Here is an 18,091-nt window from a genome sequence, read left to right as displayed (position 1 = left end):
ATCTGATCTTTGACAAACCTGAGAGAAAGAAGAAATGGGGAAAGGTTTCCCTATCTAATAAATGGTGCTGGGAAAATTGGCTAGCCATAAGTAGAAAGCTGAAACTGGATCCTTTCCTTACTCCTTATATGAAAATTAATTCAAGATCGATTAGAGACTTAAATATTAGACGTAAAAACATAAAAACCCTAGAAGAAAACCTAGGTAATACCATTCAGGACATAGGCACGGGCAAGGACTTCATGTAAAACACCAAAAGCAATGGCAAAAAAGCCAAATTTGAGAAATGGCATCTAATTAAACTAAAGAGCTTCTGCACAGCAAAAGAAACTACCATCAGAGTGAACAGGCAACCTACGGAATGAAAGAAAATTTTTGCAATCTACTCATCTGACAAAGGGCTAATATCCAGAACCTACAAGGAACTCAATCAAATTTACAAGAAAAAAACAAACAACCCCATCAAAAAATCGGCAAAGAATATGAACAGACATTTCTCAAAAGAAGACATTCATACAGCCCACAGACACATGAAAATATGCTCATCATCACTGGCCATCAGAGAAATGCGAATCAAAACCACCGTGAGATACCATCTCACACCAGTTAGAATGGCAATCATTAAAAAGTCCGGAAATAACAGGTGCTGGAGAGGATGTGGAGAAATAGGGACACTTTTGCACTGTTGGTGTGATTGTAAACTAGTTCAACCATTATGGAAAACAGTATAGCAATTCCTCAAGGATCTAGAACTAGAAGTACCATATGACCCAGCCATCCCACTACTGGGTATATACCCAAAGGATTATAAATCATGCTGCTATAAAGACACATGAACGCGTATGTTTATTGCAGCACTATTTACATTAGCAAAGACTTGGAATCAACCCAAATTATCATCAGTGACAGACTGGATTAAGAAAATGTGGCACATTTACACCATAGAATACTATGCAACCATTAAAAAAGGATGAGTTTGTGTCCTTTGTAGGGACATGGATGCAGTTGGAAACCATCATTCTCAGCAAACTATCGCAAGAGGAGAGAACCAAACTCCGCATGTTCTCACTCATAGGTGGGAACTGAACAATGAGATCACTTGGACTCTGGAAGTGGAACATCACACACCAGGGCATATTATGGGGAGCGGGGAGTGGGGAGGGATTGCATTGGGAGTTATACCTGATGTAAAGAGCGAGTTGATGGGTGCTGAAGAGTTGATGGATGCAGGACACCAACATGACACATGTATACATGTGCAACAAACCTACATGTTATGCACATGTCGCCTAGAAATTAAAGTATAATAATTATTAAAAAGAAAAAAACCGAAATCTCTAAAAGTGATATTTGGTAGCCCATTGAGGCATAAGGTGGAACAGGAAATATCATCAGATGAAAACCAGAAAGAAGCTTTCCGAAAACCTGATTTCTGATGTGGGAATTCATCTCACAGCGTTACACTTTCGTTTCATGGAACAGTCTCTTACCAGTGTTTTGCGGAATATCAAAAGGATATTTTGCATCACATTGAAGCCTATGCTGACAAAGGAAATATCCTCAAATAAAAACGAGAAAGAAGATTTCTGAGAAACTTCTTTGAGATGTGTGAATTCACCTCACAGAATCACACATTTCTCTTCATAAAGGAGTTTGCTACCACTGTGTTCCTGTAATCTACAAAGTGATATTTGGGAGTGCACTGAGGCATGTGGTGAAAAAGAAAATATCCTCAGATGAACACTACAAAGAAGATTTCTGAGAATCTGTTATCTTATGTGTGAATTCTTCTCACATAGTAACACTTTCTTTTCATGGAGCAGTCTGTTACCACTGTTTTTGCAGATTCTGAAAAGTGTTATTTTTTATTGCATTGAAACGTATGCGATCAATGGAAATATCCTCAAATAAAAACGAGAAAGAAACTTTCTGGGGAACTTCTTTGTGATGTGTGAAGTTGTATCAGAGAGATACACCTTTTTCTTCATGAAACACTTTGCTAACCCTTTTTTGTGGAATCTGAAAAGTGATATTTGGGAGCGCATTGATGCATAAGGTTAAAAAGGAAATATCCTCAGATGAAAACCAGAAAGAAGCTTCCTGCAAAACTGATTTCTGATGTATGAATTCATCTCACAGTGTTGTACTTTCCTTTCAAGGAGCAGTCTGTTACCATTGTTTATGCGGAATCTCAAAAAGCATATTTAGGATTGCATTGAGGCCTATGCTGACAAAGGAAATATCCTCAAATTGAAACGAGAAAGAAACTTTCTGAGAAAGTTCTTTGAGATGTGTGAATTCAGCTCATAGAATTACACCTTTCTCTTAATGAGGAAGCTTGCTAACACTGTGTTCTTGTAATCTGCATAGGGATATTTGGGAGCACACAGATGTATATGGTGGAAAAGGAAATATCCTCAGATGAACACTACAAAGAAGGTTTCTGAGAAACTGTTCTCTGATCTGTGAATTCGACTCACAGAATTACACTTTCTTTTCATGGAGCAGTCTGTTACCAATGTTTTTGGGGAATCTGAGAAGATTTTTTTTTATCACATTGAAGCCAAAGCGGACAAAGGAAGTATCCTCAAAGTGAAGGTAGAAATAAGGTTTCTGAGAAACTTCTTAGTTTTGTGTGATTTCATCTCCAAGAGATACACCTTTCTCTTCATGAAACAGTTTACTAACACTGTTTTCTTGGAATCTGCTAAGTGATATTTGGTAGTGCATGGAGGCATAAGGTGAAAAAGGAAATATCCTCAGAAGAAAACCAGAAAGATGCTTTCTGAGAAACGGATTTCTGATGTGTAATTTCATCTCACAGAGTTACAATTTCGTTTCATGGGTGTTTTTTGGGGAATCTGAGAGGATATTTTTGATTGCATTGAAGCCTACGATGACAATGAAAATATCCTCAAAAAAAAAAAAAAGAGAAAAGCTTTCTGAGAAACTTCTTTGTGATGTGTGAATTCAACTCACAGAACTACACCTTTCTCTTCACGAAGAAGTTTGCTAACACTGTGTTCCTGTAATCTGCAAAGTGATATTTGGGAGCGCTCTGAGGCATGTTGTGAAAAAGGAAATATCCTTAGATGCAAACTAGAAAGAAGTTTTCTGATAAACTCTTCTCTGATGTGTGAATTCTTCTCACATGGCAACACTTTACTTTCATGGAGCAGTCTGTTACCACTGTTTTCGGGAAATCTGAGAAGTGATATTTTTATCACATTGAAGCCTATATTGTAATCCTATATGCCTCCGTGTGCTCCCAAATATTACTTTGCAGATTACAGGAACATAATGTTAGCAAACTCCTTCATGAAGAGAAAGATATAATTCCGTGAGCTGAATTCACACATCATAAAATAGTTTCTCAGAAACGTTCTTTCTCGTTTTTATTTGAGGATATTTCCTTTCTCAGCATTGGTTTCAATGTGATCCAAAATATCCTTTCTGAGATTCCCCAAAAATCCTGGTAACAGACTGTTCCATGAAAAGGAAGTGTAATGCTGTGAGATGAATTCACCCATCAGAAATCACCATCTGAGGAAGCTTCTTTCTGGTATTCTTCTGAGGATATTTCCTTTTTCACCTTATGCCTCAATGCGCTCCCAAATATCACCTTACAGATTATACGAAAACACTGTTAGCATAGTGTTTCATGAAGAAAATGGTGTATCTCTGAGATGAATTCACACACCACCAAGAAGTCTCTCAGAAAACTTCCTTCTGGTTTTAATTGGGGATATTTACTTTTTCCACGTTGGCTTCAATGCAATAAAACATATCACTTCTCAGATTCCCGAAACACATTGGTAACAGACTGCTTCATGAAAAGAAAGTGTAACTCTGTGAGAAGAATACACACTTCAGATAACAATTTCTCAGAAACCTTCTTTCTAGTTTTCATCCGAGGATATTTTGTTTTATACCCTATGCTTCAGTGAGCTCTCAAATATCACTTTGCAGATTACAGGAACACCATGTTAGCAAACTCCTTCATGAAGAGAAATGTGTAATTTTGTGAGATGAATTTACACATCACAAAGAAGTTTCTCAGAAAGCTTCTTTCTAGTTTTTATTTGAGGTTATTACCTTTTCAGCTTAGGCTTCAATGCGATAAAAAATATCACTTCTCATTTTCCCCAAACACAGTGGTTACAGACTGTTCCATGAAAAGAAAGTATAACTCTGTGATGAGAATTCACACATCAGAGAACAGTTTCTCAGAAACCTTCTTTCCAGTTTTCATCTAAGGATATTTCCTTTTGCACCATATTCCTCAGTGTGCTACCAAATATCACTTTGCAGATCACAGGAACACAGTGTTAGCAAACTCCTTCATGAAGAGAAAGGTGTAATTCTGTGAGATGAATTCACACATCGCCAAGAAGTTTTTCAGAAAGCTTCTTTCTCGTCTTTATTTGAGGATATTTTGTTTGTCACCATAGGCTTCATTGAGATCCAAAATATACTTTCTCAGATTCCCCAAAAACACTGCTAACAGACCGCTCCATGAAAGAAAATTGCAATGCTGCAAGATGAAATTGCACATCAGAAATTCGATTCTCAGAAAGCTTCTTTCTGGTTTTCGTCTGTGAATATTTCCTTTTTCAACTTATGCCTCCATGGACTCCCAAATATCACTTTGCACATTCCACGAAAACAGTGTTAGCAAACTGTTTCATGAAGATAAATGTATATCTCTTTGAGAGGAATTCCCACATCACAAAGAAGTTTCTCAGAAAATTTCTTTCTAACTTTCATTTGAGGATAATCCATTTGTCTGCTTGGGCTTCTATGCAATACAAAATATCAATTCTCAGATTCTCCAAAATCAGTGGTAACAGACTGCTCCATGAAAAGAAAGTGTAACTCTGTGAGAAGAATTCACACATCAGAGAACAGTTTCTCAGAAAACTTCCTTCTAGTTTTCATCTGAGGATATTTCCTTTTTCACCAAATGCCTCAGTGTGTTCCTAAATAATACTCTGCAGGTTACAGGAACACAGTGTTAACAAACTCCTTCATGAAGAAAAAAGTGTATTTCTGTGAGGTTAATTCACATATCAGGAAGAAATTTCTCAGAAATCTTCTTTCTCGTTTTTATTTGAGGATATTTCCTTTGTCAGCATAGGCTTCAATGCATACAAAATATCTTTCTCAGATTCCCAAAAGACAATGGTAACAGACTGATCCATGACATGAAATTGTAACACTGTGAGATGAATTCCCACATCAGAAATCAGTTTCTCAGAAAGCTTCTTGCTAATTTTCATCTGAGGGTATTTCCTTTTTCACCTTATGCCTCAATGCGCTCTCAAACATCACTTTTCAGATTCCATGAAAACAGTGTTATCAAACTGTTTCATGCAGAGAAAGGTGAATCTCTTTGAGATGAATTCACACATCACAAAGAAGTTTCTCAGAAAATATCTTGCTAATTTATCTTGAGGATATTTCCTTTGTCTGCGTAGGCTTCAATGCAATGAAAAATATCACATCTCAGATTCCCCAAAAACAGTGGTAACAGACTGCTCTGTGAAAAGAAAGTGTAACACTGCGAGACGAATTCACACACAGAGAACAGTTTCTCAGAAACCTTCTTTCTAGTGGTCATCTTAGGATATTTCCTTTTTCACCATATGCCTCAGTGCGCTCCCAAATATCACTCTGTAGATTACAGGAACACAGTTATAGCAAATTCCTTCATGAAGAGAAAGGTGTAATATTGTGAGGTGAATTCACACATGACAAAGAAGTTTCTCAGAAAGCTTCTTTATCGTCTTTATATGAGAATATTTCCTTAGTCAGCCTAGACTTCAATACGATTTGAAATATCCTTTCTCAGATTCCCCAAAAACAGTGGTAACAAACTGCTCCATGAAAACAAAGTGTAATTCTGTGAGAAGAATTCTCACTTCAGAGAACAATTTATCAGAAACATTCTTTCTAGTTTTCTTCTGAGGATATTTCCTTTCTCACCATACGCTTCAGTGCGCTCCAAAGTATCACTGCAGGAACACCGTGTTAGCAATCTCCTTCATGAAGAGAAACGTGTAATTCTGTGAGCTGAATTCACACATCACAAAGAAGTTTCTCAGAAAGCTTCTTTCTCGTTTTTATTTGGGGATATTTCCTTTGTCAGCATAGGTTTCAATGCGATCCAAAATATCCTTTCTGAGATTCCCCAAAAACACTGGTGACAGACTGCTCCATGAAATGAAAGTGTAACACTGTGAGGTGAATTTACACATCAGAAATCAGTTTCTCAGAAAGCTTCTTTCTGGTTTTCATGTGAGAATATTTCCTTTTTCACCTTATGCTCAATGTGCTCCTATATGTCACTTTTCAGATTGTACGTAAAATTGTTAGCAAAGTGTTTCATGAAGAAAAAGGTGTATCTCTATGAGAAGAATTCACATATCACAAAATGTTTCTCAGAAAACTTCTTTATAGTTTTAATTTGAGGATATTTCCTTTTTCATCATATGCCTCAGTGCGCTCCCATATATCATTTTGCAGATTACAGGAACACCATGTTAGCAAACTCCTTCATGAAGAGTAACATGTAATTCTGTGAGGTGAATTCACAAATCACAAAGAAGTTTCTCAGAAAGTTTCCTTCTAGTTTTAATTTGAGGATATTTCCTTTTTCTGCGTAGATTTCAATGCGATAAAAATATCACTTCTCAGATTCTGCGAACACAGTGGTAACAGACTGCTCCATGAAAAGAAAGTGTAACACTGTGAGAAGAATTCACAGTTCAGAAAACAGTTTCTCAGAAAACTTCTTCCTAGTTTTCATTTGAGTATATTTCCTTTTTCACCGTATGCTTCAGTGCGCTCCCAAATATCACTATGCACATTACAGGAACACCATGTTAGCAAACTCTTTCATGAAGAGAAATGTGTAATTGTGTGAGGTGAATTCACAGATCACAAAGAAGTTTCTCAGAAAGCTTCTTTCTAACTTTTATTTGGGGATAATTCCTTTACCGTTTAGGCTTCAGTGTGATAAAAGTATCCCTTCTCAGTTTCCCCCAAAACAGTGGTAACAGACTGCTCCATGAAAAGAAAGTGTAACACTGTGAGAAGAATTCACAGTTCAGAAAACAGTTTCTCAGAAAACTTCTTCCTAGTTTTCATTTGAGTATATTTCCTTTTTCACCGTATGCTTCAGTGCGCTCCCAAATATCACTATGCACATTACAGGAACACCATGTTAGCAAACTCTTTCATGAAGAGAAATGTGTAATTGTGTGAGGTGAATTCACAGATCACAAAGAAGTTTCTCAGAAAGCTTCTTTCTAACTTTTATTTGGGGATAATTCCTTTACCGTTTAGGCTTCAGTGTGATAAAAGTATCCCTTCTCAGTTTCCCCCAAAACAGTGGTAACAGACTGCTCCATGAAAAGAAAGTGTATCTCTGAGAAGACTTCACACATCAGAGAACAGTTTCTCAGAAACCTTCATTCTAGTTTTCATCTGAGGATATTTCCTTTTTCACTATATGCCTCTGTGTGCTCCCAAATATCAGTTGGCAGATTACAGGAACACAGTGTTAGCAACCTCCTTCATGAAGAGAAACGTGTAATTCGGTGAGGTGAATTCACACATCACAAAGAGGTTTCTCAGAAAGCTTCTTTCTCATTTTTATTTGAGGATATTTTCTTTGTCAGCATAGGCTTCAAAGCAATCAAAAATATCGTTTCTGAGACTCCCCAAAACACTGGTAACAGACTGCTTCATGAAACAAAAGTGTAACACTGTGAGATGAATTCACACATCAGAATACAGTTTCTCAGAATGCTTCTTTCTGGTGTTCATCTGAGGATATTTTCTTTTTCTCCTTATGTGTCAATGCGCTCTGAAATAACACTTTTCAGATTCCATGAAAACAGTTTTAGCAAACAGTTTCATCAAGAAAAAGGTGTATCTCTTTGAGATGAACTCACACATCACAAAGAAGTTTCTCTGAAAGTTTCTTTCTAGTTTTTATTGAGGATATTTCCTTTGTCCACACAGGCTTCAATGTGATAAATAATATCACTTCTCAGATTCCCCAAAAACAGTGGTAACAGACTGCTCCACGAAACGAAAGTGTAACTCTGGGAGATGAAATTTCACATGAGAAATCAGTTTCTCAGAATGCTTCTTTCTGGTTTTCATCTGAGGATCTTTCCTTTTTCACCTTATGCCTCAATGTGCTCCCAAATATCACTTATCAGATTCCACGAAAACAGTGTTAGCAAACAGTTTCATGAAGAAGCAGGTGTATCTCTTTGAGACGAATTCACACATCACAAAGAAATTTTTCAGAAAACTACTTTCTAACTTTCATTTGCTGGATACTTCCTTTGTCCGCTTAGACTTCAATTTGATAAAAATTATCCCTTTCAGATTCTCCAAATACAATGGCAACAGACGGCTGCATGAAAAGAAAGTGTAACTTTGTGAGAAGGATTCACACATCAGAGAACAGTTTCTCAGAAACCTTCTTTCTAGTTTTCATCTGAGGATATTTCCTTTTTCACCAAATGCCTCAGTGCTCTCCCATATATTATTTTGCAGATTACAGGAACAAAGTGTTAGCAAAATTCTTCATGAAGAGAAAGGTATATTTCCGTGAGGTGAATTCACACATCACAAAGAAGTTTCTCAGAAACCTTCTTTCTCTTTTTAATTTGAGGATATTTCCTTTGTCAGTGTAGGCTTCAATACGATATAAAATATCAGTTCTCAGATTGCCCAAAATCAGTGATAACAGACTGCTCCATGAAAGGAGAGTGTAATGTAGTGAGACGATTTCACAAAACAGAGAACAGTTTCTCAGAAACCTTCTTTCTAGTGTTCATCTGAGAATATTTCCTTTTTCACCATATGCCTCAGTGCGCTCCCAAATATCACTTTGCAGATTACAGGAACACAGTTATAGCAAATTCCTTCCTGAAAAGAAAGGTGTAATTCTGTGAGGTGAATTCACACATCACAAAGAAGTTTCTCAGAAAGCTTCTTTTTCGTTTTTATTGAGGATATTTCCTTTTTCAGCATAGTCTACAATGCAATTTGAAATATCCTTTCTCAGATTCCCCAAAAACTCTGGTAACAGAATGATCCATGAAACGAAAATGTGGCTCTGTGAGATGAATTCACACATCAGAAATCAGTTTCTCAGAAACCTTTCTGGTTTTCGTGTGAGGATATTTCCTTTTTCAACTTATGGAGCAATGCTCTCCCACATATAACTTTAGAGATTCCACAAAAACACTGTTAGCAAACTGTTTCATGAGGAGAAATGTGTATCTGTTTAAGATGAATTCACACATCAAAGAGAAGTTTCTCAGAAAGCTTCTTACTAGCTTTCATTTGACGATAATTCCTTTGTCCGCTTAGGCTTCAATATGATACAAAATATCAATTCTGAGATTCCCCAAAAACTGTGATAACAGACTTCTCCATGAAAAAAAAAAGTGTAACACTGTTAGAAGAACTCACACATCTGAGAACAGTTTTTCGGAAACCTTCTTTCTAGTTTTCATCTGAGGTTATTTCCTTTTTCACCATGTACCTCAGTTCGCTCCCAAATATCACTTTGCAGATTACAGGAACAAAGTGTTAGCAAACTCTTTCATGAAGAGAAAGGTGTAATTCTGTGAGGTGAATTCACACGTCATAAAGAAGTTTCTCAGAAAGCTTTTCTCTAGTTTTTATTTGAGGACATTTCCTTTGTCAGTGTAAGATTCAATGCGATCCAAAATATCCTTTCTGAGATTCCCCAAAAACACTGGTAACAGACTGCTCCTTGAAAAGGAAGTGTTACACTGTGAGATGAATTCACACATCAGAAATCAGTTTCTCAGACAGCTTCTTTCTGGTTTTCATGTGAGGATATTTCCTTTTTAACCTTATGCCTCAATGCGCTCCCAAATATCACTTTGCTGATTACAGGAACACAGTGTTACAAACTCCTTCATGAAGAGAAAGGTGTAGTTCTGTAAGCTGAATGCACACATCAAAAGGAAGTTTCTCAGAAAGCTTCTTTCTCGTTTTTATTTGAGGATATTTCCTTTTTCAGCATAGTCTTCAATGCGATCCAAAATATTCTTTCTGAGATTCCACAAAAACACTTGTAACAGACTGATACATGAAATGATAGTGTAACACTGTGAGGCAAATTCACACGTCAGAAATCAGTTTCTCAGAAATCTTCTCTGTTGTTTTTATATGAGGATATTTCATTTTTACCATCTGCCCATGTGCGTTGCCGAATATCACTTTTCAGATTCCAAGAAAAAGTGTTAGCAAAGTGTTTCACGAAGAAGAATGTGCATCTCTTTGAGATGAATTCACACATCACAAATAAGTTTCTCAGAAAACTTCCTTCTAATTTTTATTTGAGGATATTTCCTTTGTTCACGAAGGTTTCAACGTGATAAAATTGATCACTTCTCAGATTCCACAAACAAGTGGTAACAGAGTGCTCCATGAAAAGAAAGTGTAACGCAGTGAGAAGAATTCACACTTCAGAGAACAGTTTCTCAGAAACCTTCTTGCTAGTTTTCTTCTGAGAATATTTCCTTTTTCACCATATGCTTCAGTGTGCTCCCAAATATCACTTTTCAGATTACAGGGACACCGTGTTAGCAAACTCCTTCATGAAGAGAAACGTGAAATTTTGTGACGTGAATTTACACATCACAAAGAAGTTTCCCAGAAAGCTTCTTTCTCGTTTTTACTTGAGGATATTTCCTTTGTCTGCGTAAGCTTCAATGCGATAAAGAATATCACTTATCAGATTCCTCAAAAACAGTAGTAACAGACTGCTCCGTGAAAAGAAAGTGTAATGCTGTGAGAAGAATTCACACAACAGAGAACAGTTTCTCAGAAACGTTCTTTCTAGTTTTCATCTGAGGATATTTCCTTTTTCACCGTATGCCTCAGTTTGCTTGCAAATATCACTTTGCAGATTACAGGAACACAGTGTTCGCAAACTCCTTCATGAAGAGAAAGGTGTATTTCTGTGAGGTGAATTCACACGTCAGAAGGAAATTCCTCAGAAATCTTCCTCGTTTTCATTTGAGGATCCTTCCTTTGTCAGCATAGGCTTCAATGCAAACCAAAATATCTTTATCAGACTCTTGAAAAACACTGGTAACAGACATATACATGAAATGAAAGTGTAACTCTGCTAGATGAATCCCACATCAGAAATCAGTTTCTCACAAAGCTTCTTTCTGGTTTTCATCTGAGGATATTTCCTTTTCACCTTATGCCTCAATGCGTTCCCAAATATCACTTTTCAGATTCCACGAAAACACTGTTACCAAACTGCTTCATGAAGAGAAAGGTGTATCTCTTTGAGATGAACTCACACATCACAAAGAAGTTTCTCAGAAATTTTCTTGCTAACTTTATCTTGAGGATATTTCCTTTGTCCGCAACGGCTCCAATGCATTGAAAAATATCACTTCTCAGATTACCCAAAAACAGTGGTAACAGACTGCTCCATGAAAATAAAGTGTAACACTGCGAGTCGAATTCACACAACAGAGAACAGTTTCTCAGGAACCTTCTTTCTAGTGGTCATCTGAGGATATTTCCTTTTTCATCATATGCCTCAGTACACTCCCAAATATCACTCTGCAATTACATTAACACAGTTATAGCAAATTCCTACATGAAGAAAAAGGTGTAATTCTGTGAGGCGAATTCACACATCACAAATAGTTTCTCAGAAAGCTTCTTTCTCGTCTTTATTTGAGGATATTTCCTTTGTCAGCATAGGTGTAAATGCGATTTGAAATATCCTTTCTCAGCTTCCCCAAAAACACTGGTTACAGAATGATCCATGAAACGAAAATGTATCTCTGTGAGATGAATTCACACATCAGAAGTTTGTTTCTTAGAAATCTTCTCTCTGGTTTTCATTTGAGGATATTTCCTTTTCACCTTTTGCCTCAATGTGCTCCCAAATATCACTTTGAAGATTCCACGAGAAAGTGTTAGCAAAGTGTTTCATGAAGAAAAAGGCGTATCTCTTTGAGATGAATTCACACATCACAAGGAAGTTTCTCAGAAAGCTTCGTTCTAGTTTTTATTTGAGGACATTTCCTTTGTTCACATAGGCTTCAATGCGATAAAGAATATCACTTCTCAGAATCCCCAAAAACAGTGGTAACAGACTGCTCCGTGTAAAGAAAGTGTAACTCTGTGAGAAGAATTCACACATCAGAGAACAGTTTCTCAGAAACATTCAGTCTAGTTTTCATCTGAGGATATTTCCTTTCTCACCATATGCCCCAGTTTGCTCACAAATATCACTTTGCAGATTATAGGAACACAGTGTAAGCAAACTCCTTCATGAAGAGAAAGGTGTAATTCTGTGAGCTGAATTCACACATCAGAAAGAAGTTTCTCAGAAAGCTTCTTTCTAGTTTTTATTGGAGAATATTTCCTTTGTCCCCATAGGTTTCAATGAGAACCAAAATATCCTTTCTCCGATTCCCCAAACACACTGGTAACAGACTTATTCATGAAACGAAAGTGTAATTCTGAGAGGTGAATTCACACATCAGAAATTGGTTTATCTGAAAGCTTCTTTCTGGTTTTCATCTGAGGATATTTCCTTTTTCACCTATGCCTCAATGAGCTCCCAAGTATCCCTTTGCAGATGCCACGAAAACAGTGGTAGTAAACTGTTTCATGAAGAGAAATGTGTATCTCATTGATATGAATTCACATATCACACAGAAGTTTCTCAGAAAGCTTCTTTCTATGTTTCATTTGTGGATAATTCCTTTGTCCGATTAGGCTTCAATGCGATAAAAAATATCCCTTCTCAGAATCTCCAAAAACAGTGGTAACAGACTTCTCTATGAGAAGGAATTGTAACTCTGTGAGACGAGTTGACACATCAGAGAACAGTATCTGAGAAACTTTCTTTCTAGTTTTCATCTGAGCATATTTCCTATTTCACCATATGCCTCAGTGCACTCCCAAATATCTCTTTGCAGATTACAGGAACACAGTGTTAGCAACCTCCTTCATGAAGAGAAATGTGTATTTCTGTGAGGTGAATTCACACATCACAAAGAGGATTCTCAGAAAGCTTCTTTCTCGTTTTTATTTGAGGATATTTCCTTTGTCAGCATAGGCTTCAAAGCGATCCAAAGTATCCTGTCTGAGATTCCCCCAAAACACTGGTAACAGACTGCTCCATGAAAAAAAGTGTAACACTGTGAGATGAATTCCCACATCAGAAATCAGTTTCTCAGAATGCTTCTTTCTGGTTTTCATCTGAGAATATTTCCTTTTTCACCTTATGCCTCAATGCGCTCCCAAATATCACCTTTCAGATTCCACGAAAACAGTGTTAGCAAACAGTTTCATCAAGAAAAAAGGTATATCTCTTTGTGGTGAATTCACACAACAGAAAGAAATTTATCAGAAATTTTCTTTCTCGTTTTTATTTTAGGATATTTCCTTTGTCGGCGTAGGCCTCAATGAGATAAAAAAAATCACTTCTCAGATTCCCCAAAAACAGTTTTAACACACTACATCATGAAAATATAGTGTAATGCTGTGAGATGAATTTAAACATCAGAGAACAGTTTCTCGTAAACTCTCTTTCTAGTTTTCATGTGAGGATATTTCCTATTTCACCATATGCATCAGTGCACTCCCAAATATCACTTTGCAGATTACAGGAACACAGTCTTAGCAAACTCCTTCATGAAGAGAAAGGTTTAATACTGTGAGGTGAATTCACACTTCTCAAGGAGGTTTCTCAGAAAGCTTCTTTCTCGTTTTTATTTGAGGATATTTCCTTTGTCAGCATAGGCTTCAATGCAATCCAAAATATTCTTTCTGAGATTCCCCAAAAAGAGTAGTAACAGACTGCTCCATGAAACAAAATTGTAACACTGTGAGAAGAATTCACACATCGGAAATCAGTTTCTCAGAAAGCTTCTTTCTGGTTTTCATCTGAGGATATTTCCTTTTTCACCTTATGCCTCAATGTGCTCCTAAATATCACTTATCAGATTCCACGAAAATGGTGGTAGCAAACAGTTTCATGAAGAAGCAGGTGTATCTCTTTGAGACGAATTCACACATCACAAAGAAGTTTCTCAGAAAGCTTCTTTCTCGTTTTTATTTGAGGATATTCCTTTGTCCGTGTTGGATTCGATGCGTTAAAAATTATCACTTCTCAGATTTCTCAAAAACAGTGCTCACAGACTGCTCCATTAAAAGAACGTGTAGCGCTGTGAGACGAATTCACAAAACCAGGAAAAGTTTCTCGGAAAGCTTCTTTCTAGTGTTCATCTGAGGATATTTCCTTTTTCACCACATGTCTCAGGGCGTTCCAAATATAACTTTGCAGATTACAGGAACATTGTGTTAGCAAACTCCTTCATGAAGAGAAAGGTGTAATTCTGAGAGGCAAATTCACACATCTCAAAGAAGTTTCTCAGAGTGCTTCTTTCTCTTTTTTTATTTGAGGATATTTCCTTTGTCACCATAGGCTTCAATGTGATCCATAATATCTTTTCTGAGATTCCCCAAAAGCACTGGTAACAGACTGCTCCATGAAATCAAAGTGTAACACTGTGAGATGAATTCACATATCAGAAATCAGTTTCTCAGAAAGCTTCTTTCTGGTTTTTATCTCATGACATTTCCTTTTTCACCTTATGACTCAATGCGCTCCCAAATATCACTTTTCAGTTTTCATGAAAAAGTTTTAGCAAAGTGTTTCATGAAAAAAACTTTGTATCTCTTTGAGATGAATTCACACATCACAAAGAGATCCCTCAGAAAGTTTCTTTCTAGTTTTCATTTGAGGATATCTCCTTTGTCCTCATTGGCTTCAATGTGATAAAAATATGCCTTCTCAGATTCCCCAAAAACAGTGGTAACATACTGCTCCATGAAAAGAATGTATACCTCTGTGAGACAAAGTCACACATCAGGGAACAGTTTCTCAGAAATCTTTTTTCTAGTTTTCATCTGAGGATGTTTACTTTGTCAACATATACCTCAATTCGCTCCCAAATATCACTTTGCAGATTACAGGAACACAATGTTAGCAAACTCCTTCATGAAGAGAAAGGTGTAATTCTGTGAGGTGAATTCACAAATCACAAAGAAGTTTCTCAGAAACTTTCTTTCTAGTTTTTATTTGGGGATATTTCATTTGTCCACATCGGCTTCAATGCGACAAAAGGTATCACTGCTCACATTAACCAAAAAGAGTGTGGAATTCTGTGAGGTGAATTCACACATCACAAAGAAGTTTCTAAGAAAACTTCTTTCTTGTTTCCATTTGAGGATATTTCCTTTGTCAGCATAGACTTCAATACGATTAAAATATCCCTTTGCAGATTCCCCAGTAACAGTGGTTACAGACTACTCCTTGAGAGGTAACTCTAACTCTGTGAAATGAATTCACACAACACAAAGCTGTTTCTCTGAAGGCTTCCTTTTGGTTTTTATCTGAGGATATTTCCTTTGTTACCTTGGGCTTCAATGCGCTCCCAAACATCCTCTTGCATTTTCCTCGAAAACAGTGTTAAATCTCACAAATTCAAATGTTTATTTTATTTCAGTAGATTGAAAACACTGTTTTTGTAGAATCTGGAAAGGGATATTTGTTAGCACATTGAGGCCTATGTTGAAAAAGGAAATATCTTTGATAAACGCTAGAATGAATTTTTCCGAGAAACTAATTTTTGATGTGTGGATTCATCTCATAGAGTAAAACCATTCCTTGGATTCACAATTTGGAAACACTGCTTTTGTCCATTCTGTGAGTGGATATTTAGAAGCTCATTGAGGCCAGTGGCGAAAAAGTGAATGTCCCAGGATAAAAACTGAATGGCAGCTGTCTGAGAAACCACTTTGTGATGTAAGCATTCAATTGATGGAGGTAAAACATTATTTCGATTCAGCAGTTTGGAAACACTGTGTTTATAGAATCTGCAAAGGGATATTTGGGAACATGTTGAGTCCTATGTTGAAAAAGGACACATCTTTAGATAAAAACTAGAAAGATGCTTTCTGAGAAACTGCACTGTGATATGTGTATTCATTTCATGGAGTTTAAACTTTCTTTGGATCAGTAGTTTAAAAAAACATTTTTGCCTATTCTGCAAATGGACATTTGGGAGTTCACCGAGGCCAATGGTGAAAAAAGCAAATACCCCATGATAAAACTTGAGGAAAACTTTCTGAGAAACTACTTTGATGATGCAAGCATTGATCTCACAGAGTTAAACCTTTATTTTCATTCATCAATTTGGAAACACTGCTTTTGTAGCATCTGTGAAAGGATATTTGAGAGAGTATTGAGGCCTATGGTGAAAAAGGAAACACCATCAGATAAAAACTAGAAAGAAGCTTTCTGAAAAACTGTTTTGTGATGGGTGCATTCATCTCACAGTGTTAAAACTTACTTTGGATTCAGAAGTTTGAAAATACTATTTTTGTCCATTCTGAAAATGGGCATTTGGGAGCTCTTGGAGTCCAGTGATGAAGAGTGAATATCCCAGGATTAAAACTAGGTGGAAGCTATCTAAGAAACCTATTTATATCTGCATTCATCTCTCAGATATAAATCTTTCTTTTCATTCAGCAGTTTGGAAACACTGTTTTCATAGAATCTGTGAGGGGATATCTGGGAGCGCATCGAGACCTATGGTGTAAAAGGAAATATCTTCAGATACAAGAAAGAAGCTTTCTGAGAAACTGCTTTGTGATGTGTGTATTCAATTCAGTTAAAGTTTTCTTTGGATTCTGCAGTTTGGAAACACTGTTTTTATCCATTCTGGAATGGACATCTCAGAGATCATTGAGGCCAATGGCAAAAAGTGAATATCCCAGGATATAAACTAGAAGGTAGCTATCTGAGTACTGCTTGGTGATGTGTGCATACATTTCACAGAGTTAAACATTTCTTTTCATTCAGTAGTTTGTGAACACTCTTTCTGTAGAAATAGGATATTTGTGAGTCCATTGAGGCCTATGGTGCACAATGAAACACCTTCAGATAAAAATTAGACATTTTGGAGCTCTTTCAGGCCACTGGCAAGAAAGAGAATACCACATGATATAAACTAGAAATAAGCTATCTGAGAAACTGCTTTGTGTTTTATTCATTTATCTCGCAGAGGTAAACCTTTATTTTCATTCAGCAGTTTGTAATCATTGTTTTTGTACAAAGTGTGAAGGGCTATTTGGGAGTGCATGGAGGTCTGTGTAGAAAAAGAAAATCATATCATAAAAACAAGAAGGAAGCATTCTGAGAATCTGCTTTGTGATGTGTTCATTCATCTCACAGAGTTAAAACTGTCCTTGGATTCAGCAGTTTGGCAACACTGTTTCTGTCCATTCTACAAAAGGACATTGGGAGCTCATTGACACCAATGGTTAAAACAGAATATCCCAGGATAAAAACTAGAAGAAAGTATTCTGAGAATTCCCTTTGTGATGTGTGCATTCATTTCACAGAGTTAAACCTTTATTTGGATTCAGCAGTTTGTCCATTCTGCAAATGGACATTTGGGAGTTCATTGAGGCCAATGGTGAAAAAGTGAATATCCCAGGATAAAAACTAGAATCAAGATTTCTGAGAATCTGCTTTGTGATGTGTGCATTCAATTTGCAAAGGTAAACATTTCTTTTCTTGCAGCAGTTTGGGAACATTGTTTTTGGAGAATCTCCATAGGGATATTTGGCAGAGCATTGAGGCCTATGGTGTAAAAGGAAACGTCTTCAGATAAAAAAATAGAAAGAAGCTTTCTGATAAACTGCTTTGTGATGTGTGCATTCATCTCACATATTTAAACTTTACTTTCGATTCAGCAATTTGGAAACACAGTTTGGTGGACTCTGCGAATGGATATTTCTGAGCTCATTGAGGTCAATAGTGAAAAATCTAATATCCCAGGATAAAAAATAGAAAGAAGATATCTGAGAAACTGCTTTTTGATGTGTGCACTCGTCTCACAAAGTTAAACCTTTCTTTTCATTCAGCAGTTTGGAAACACTGTGTTTTTAGAAATGCAAAGGGATATTTTGGTTCACATTG

Source organism: Trachypithecus francoisi, unplaced genomic scaffold (genome assembly GCF_009764315.1).
Source record: "Trachypithecus francoisi isolate TF-2019V2 unplaced genomic scaffold, Tfra_2.0 Contig00254, whole genome shotgun sequence".
Lineage (NCBI taxonomy): Eukaryota > Metazoa > Chordata > Mammalia > Primates > Cercopithecidae > Trachypithecus > Trachypithecus francoisi.
This window is presented reverse-complemented; position numbering follows the sequence as displayed.